The sequence below is a fragment of the Corvus hawaiiensis genome, chromosome 25 (genome assembly GCF_020740725.1).
Source record: "Corvus hawaiiensis isolate bCorHaw1 chromosome 25, bCorHaw1.pri.cur, whole genome shotgun sequence".
In the NCBI taxonomy this organism is placed as follows: domain Eukaryota; kingdom Metazoa; phylum Chordata; class Aves; order Passeriformes; family Corvidae; genus Corvus; species Corvus hawaiiensis.
This window is the reverse complement of record NC_063237.1, coordinates 7,275,521-7,281,520: the sequence shown is the minus strand read 5'-3', so window position 1 is coordinate 7,281,520 and position 6,000 is coordinate 7,275,521.

The window sequence follows — 6,000 nt, the reverse complement described above, 5'->3', positions numbered from 1 at the left end:
CGGGGTGGGCGGGGCTAAGGGCGGAGTGGGCGGGGCTAAATCCGGAAGGGGCGGGGCTAAAGCCGGAAGGGGCGGGGCTAAAGGGGGGGGGTTGCCGGGGCTCTAGGGGCCGTAGAGGGGAGGCTAAAAGGGGAATGGGCGAGGCAGAATCGTGTATGGGCAGGGCTAAAGGGGGAAAGGCCGTGGCTGAAGGCGGAATGGGCGTGGCTAAAGGGGGAATGGGCGGGGCCAAGGGCGGGGTGGGCGGGGCCAAGGGCGGGGTGGGCGGGGCTAAAGCCGGAAGGGGCGGGGCTAAAGCCGGAAGGGGCGGGGCTAAAGGGGGTGGGGGGCTTGCCGGGGCTCTAGGGGCCGTAGGGGGGAGGCTAAAAGGGGAATGGGCGAGGCAGAATCGTGTATGGGCAGGGCTAAAGGGGGGAAAGGCCGTGGCTGAAGGCGGAATGGGCGTGGCTAAAGGGGGAATGGGCGGGGCCAAGGGCGGGGTGGGCGGGGATAAGGGCGGAGTGGGCGGGGCTAAAGCCGGAAGGGGCGGGGCTAAAGGGGGGGGGGCTTGCCGGGGCTCTAGGGGCCGTAGGGGGGAGGCTAACAGGGGAATGGGCGAGGCAGAATCGTGTATGGGCAGGGCTAAAGGGGGAAAGGCCGTGGCTGAAGGCGGAATGGGCGTGGCTAAAGGGGGAATGGGCGGGGCCAAGGGCGGGGTGGGCGGGGCTAAAGCCGGAAGGGGCGGGGCTAAAGGGGGTGGGGGGCTTGCCGGGGCTCTAGGGGCCGTAGGGGGGAGGCTAAAAGGGGAATGGGCGAGGCAGAATCGTGTATGGGCAGGGCTAAAGGGGGAAAGGCGGTGGCTGAAGGCGGAATGGGCGTGGCTAAAGGGAGAATGGGCGGGGCCAATGGCGGGGTGGGCGGGGCTAAGGGCGGAGTGGGCGGGGCTAAAGCCGGAAGGGGCGGGGCTAAAGGGAGGGGGCTTGCCGGGGCTCTAGGGGCCGTAGGGGGGAGGCTAAAAGGGGAATGGGCGAGGCAGAATCGTGTATGGGCAGGGCTAAAGGGGGAAAGGCCGTGGCTGAAGGCGGAATGGGCGTGGCTAAAGGGGGAATGGGCGGGGCCAAGGGCGGGGTGGGCGGGGCTAAGGGCGGAGTGGGCGGGGCTAAATCCGGAAGGGGCGGGGCTAAAGCCGGAAGGGGCGGGGCTAAAGGGGGGGGCTTGCCCGGGCTCTAGGGGCCGTAGGGGGGAGGCTAAAAGGGGAATGGGCGAGGCAGAATCGTGTATGGGCAGGGCTAAAGGGGGAAAAGCCGTGGCTGAAGGCGGAATGGGCGTGGCTAACGGGGGGAATGGGCGGGGCCAAGGGCGGGGTGGGCGGGGCTAAGGGCGGAGTGGGCGGGGCTAAAGCCGGAAGGGGCGGGGCTAAAGCCGGAAGCGGCGGGGCTAAAACCGGAAGGGGCGGGGCTAAAGGGGGGGGCTTGCCGGGGCTCTAGGGGCCGTAGGGGGGAGGCTAAAAGGGGAATGGGCGAGGCAGAATCGTGAATGGGCAGGGCTAAAGGGGGAAAGGCGGTGGCTGAAGGCGGAATGGGCGTGGCTAAAGGGGGAATGGGCGGGGCCAAGGGCGGGGTGGGCGGGGCTAAGGGCGGAGTGGGCGGGGCTAAAGCCGGAAGGGGCGGGGCTAAGGGGGGGGGTTGCCGGGGCTCTAGGGGCCGTAGGGGGGAGGCTAAAAGGGGAATGGGCGAGGCAGAATCGTGTATGGGCAGGGCTAAAGGGGGAAAGGCCGTGGCTGAAGGCGGAATGGGCGTGGCTAAAGGGAGAATGGGCGGGGCCAAGGGCGGGGTGGGCGGGGATAAGGGCGGAGTGGGCGGGGCTAAAGCCGGAAGGGGCGGGGCTAAAGCCGGAAGGGGCGGGGCTAAAGGGGGGGGCCTGCCGGGGCTCTAGGGGCCGTAGGGGGGAGGCTAAAAGGGGAATGGGCGAGGCAGAATCGTGTATGGGCAGGGCTAAAGGGGGAAAGGCCGTGGCTGAAGGCGGAATGGGCGTGGCTAAAGGGGGAATGGGCGGGGCCAAGGGCGGAGTGGGCGGGGCTAAAGCCGGAAGGGGCGGGGCTAAAGGGGGTGGGGGGCTTGCCGGGGCTCTAGGGGCCGTAGGGGGGAGGCTAAAAGCGGAATGGGCGAGGCAAAATCGTGTATGGGCAGGGCTAAAGGGGGAAAGGCCGTGGCTGAAGGCGGAATGGGCGTGGCTAAAGGGGGAATGGGCGGGGCCAAGGGCGGGGTGGGCGGGGCTAAGGGCGGAGTGGGCGGGGCTAAAGCCGGAAGGGGCGGGGCTAAAGGGGGGGGGGCTTGCCGGGGCTCTAGGGGCCGTAGGGGGGAGGCTAAAAGCGGAATGGGCGAGGCAGAATCGTGTATGGGCAGGGCTAAAGGGGGAAAGGCTGTGGCTGAAGGCGGAATGGGCGTGGCTAAAGGGGGAATGGGCGGGGCCAAGGGCGGGGTGGGCGGGGCTAAAGCCGGAAGGGGCGGGGCTAAAGCCGGAAGGGGCGGGGCTAAAGGGGGGGGCCTGCCGGGGCTCTAGGGGCCGTAGGGGGGAGGCTAAAAGGGGAATGGGCGAGGCAGAATCGTGTATGGGCAGGGCTAAAGGGGGAAAGGCCGTGGCTGAAGGCGGAATGGGCGTGGCTAAAGGGGGAATGGGCGGGGCCAAGGGCGGAGTGGGCGGGGCTAAAGCCGGAAGGGGCGGGGCTAAAGGGGGTGGGGGGCTTGCCGGGGCTCTAGGGGCCGTAGGGGGGAGGCTAAAAGCGGAATGGGCGAGGCAAAATCGTGTATGGGCAGGGCTAAAGGGGGAAAGGCCGTGGCTGAAGGCGGAATGGGCGTGGCTAAAGGGGGAATGGGCGGGGCCAAGGGCGGGGGTGGGCGGGGCTAAGGGCGGAGTGGGCGGGGCTAAAGCCGGAAGGGGCGGGGCTAAAGGGGGGGGGGCTTGCCGGGGCTCTAGGGGCCGTAGGGGGGAGGCTAAAAGCGGAATGGGCGAGGCAGAATCGTGTATGGGCAGGGCTAAAGGGGGAAAGGCTGTGGCTGAAGGCGGAATGGGCGTGGCTAAAGGGGGAATGGGCGGGGCCAAGGGCGGGGTGGGCGGGGCTAAAGCCGGAAGGGGCGGGGCTAAAGGGGGTGGGGGGCTTGCCGGGGCTCTAGGGGCCGTAGGGGGGAGGCTAAAAGGGGAATGGGCGAGGCAGAATCATGTATGGGCAGGGCTAAAGGGGGAAAGGCCGTGGCTGAAGGCGGAATGGGCGTGGCTAAAGGGGGAATGGGCGGGGCCAAGGGCGGAGTGGGCGGGGCTAAAGCCGGAAGGGGCGGGGCTAAAGGGGGTGGGGGGCTTGCCGGGGCTCTAGGGGCCGTAGGGGGGAGGCTAAAAGCGGAATGGGCGAGGCAGAATCGTGTATGGGCAGGGCTAAAGGGGGAAAGGCGGTGGCTGAAGGTGGAATGGGCGTGGCTAAAGGGGGAATGGGCGGGGCCAAGGGCGGAGTGGGCGGGGCTAAAGCCGGAAGGGGCGGGGCTAAAGGGGGGTGGGGGGCTTGCCGGGGCTCTAGGGGCCGTAGGGGGGAGGCTAAAAGCGGAATGGGCGAGGCAAAATCGTGTATGGGCAGGGCTAAAGGGGGAAAGGCCGTGGCTGAAGGCGGAATGGGCGTGGCTAAACGGGGAATGGGCGGGGCCAAGGGCGGGGTGGGCGGGGCTAAGGTCGGAGTGGGCGGGGCTAAAGCCGGAAGGGGCGGGGCTAAAGGGGGGGGGCTTGCCGGGGCTCTAGGGGCCGTAGGGGGGAGGCTAAACGGGGAATGGGCGAGGCAGAATCGTGTATGGGCAGGGCTAAAGGGGGAAAGGCCGTGGCTGAAGGCGGAATGGGCGTGGCTAAACGGGGAATGGGCGGGGCCAAGGGCGGGGTGGGCGGGGCTAAAGCCGGAAGGGGCGGGGCTAAAGCCGGAAGGGGCGGGGCTAAAGGGGGGGGCATGCCGGGGCTCTAGGGGCCGTAGGGGGGAGGCTAAAAGGGGAATGGGCGAGGCAGAATCGTGTATGGGCAGGGCTAAAGGGGGAAAGGCCGTGGCTGAAGGCGGAATGGGCGTGGCTAAAGGGGGAATGGGCGGGGCCAAGGGCGGAGTGGGCGGGGCTAAAGCCAGAAGGGGCGGGGCTAAAGGGGGTGGGGGGCTTGCCGGGGCTCTAGGGGCCGTAGGGGGGAGGCTAAAAGGGGAATGGGCGAGGCAGAATCGTGTATGGGCAGGGCTAAAGGGGGAAAAGCCGTGGCTGAAGGCGGAATGGGCGTGGCTAAAGGGGGAATGGGCGGGGCCAAGGGCGGGGTGGGCGGGGCTAAGGGCGGAGTGGGCGGGGCTAAAGCCGGAAGGGGCGGGGCTAAAGCCGGAAGGGGCGGGGCTAAAGGGGGGGGGGCTTGCCGGGGCTCTAGGGGCCGTAGGGGGGAGGCTAAAAGGGGAATGGGCGAGGCAGAATCGTGTATGGGCAGGGCTAAAGGGGGAAAGGCCGTGGCTGAAGGCGGAATGGGCGTGGCTAAAGGGGGAATGGGCGGGGCCAAGGGCGGGGTGGGCGGGGCTAAGGGCGGAGTGGGCGGGGCTAAAGCCGGAAGGGGCGGGGCTAAAGGGGGGGCTTGCCGGGGCTCTAGGGGCCGTAGGGGGGAGGCTAAAAGGGGAATGGGCGAGGCAGAATCGTGTATGGGCTGGGCTAAAGGGGGAAAGGCCGTGGCTGAAGGCGGAATGGGCGTGGCTAAAGGGGGAATGGGCGGGGCCAAGGGCGGGGTGGGCGGGGATAAGGGCGGAGTGGGCGGGGCTAAAGCCGGAAGGGGCGGGGCTAAAGGGGGGGGGCTTGCCGGGGCTCTAGGGGCCGTAGGGGGGAGGCTAAAAGGGGAATGGGCGAGGCAGAATCGTGTATGGGCTGGGCTAAAGGGGGAAAGGCCGTGGCTGAAGGCGGAATGGGCGTGGCTAAAGGGGGAATGGGCGGGGCCAAGGGCGGGGTGGGCGGGGCTAAGGGCGGAGTGGGCGGGGCTAAAGCCGGAAGGGGCGGGGCTAAAGCCGGAAGGGGCGGGGCTAAAGGGGGGGGCTTGCCGGGGCTCTAGGGGCCGTAGGGGGGAGGCTAAAAAGGGAATGGGCGAGGCAGAATCGTGTATGGGCAGGGCTAAAGGGGGAAAGGCCGTGGCTGAAGGCGGAATGGGCGTGGCTAAAGGGGGAATGGGCGGGGCCAAGGGCGGGGTGGGCGGGGCTAAGGGCGGAGTGGGCGGGGCTAAATCCGGAAGGGGCGGGGCTAAAGCCGGAAGGGGCGGGGCTAAAGGGGGGGGGTTGCCGGGGCTCTAGGGGCCGTAGAGGGGAGGCTAAAAGGGGAATGGGCGAGGCAGAATCGTGTATGGGCAGGGCTAAAGGGGGAAAGGCCGTGGCTGAAGGCGGAATGGGCGTGGCTAAAGGGGGAATGGGCGGGGCCAAGGGCGGGGTGGGCGGGGCCAAGGGCGGGGTGGGCGGGGCTAAAGCCGGAAGGGGCGGGGCTAAAGCCGGAAGGGGCGGGGCTAAAGGGGGTGGGGGGCTTGCCGGGGCTCTAGGGGCCGTAGGGGGGAGGCTAAAAGGGGAATGGGCGAGGCAGAATCGTGTATGGGCAGGGCTAAAGGGGGGAAAGGCCGTGGCTGAAGGCGGAATGGGCGTGGCTAAAGGGGGAATGGGCGGGGCCAAGGGCGGGGTGGGCGGGGATAAGGGCGGAGTGGGCGGGGCTAAAGCCGGAAGGGGCGGGGCTAAAGGGGGGGGGGCTTGCCGGGGCTCTAGGGGCCGTAGGGGGGAGGCTAACAGGGGAATGGGCGAGGCAGAATCGTGTATGGGCAGGGCTAAAGGGGGAAAGGCCGTGGCTGAAGGCGGAATGGGCGTGGCTAAAGGGGGAATGGGCGGGGCCAAGGGCGGGGTGGGCGGGGCTAAAGCCGGAAGGGGCGGGGCTAAAGGGGGTGGGGGGCTTGCCGGGGCTCTAGGGGCCGTAGGGGGGAGGCTAAAAGGGGAATGGGCGAGGC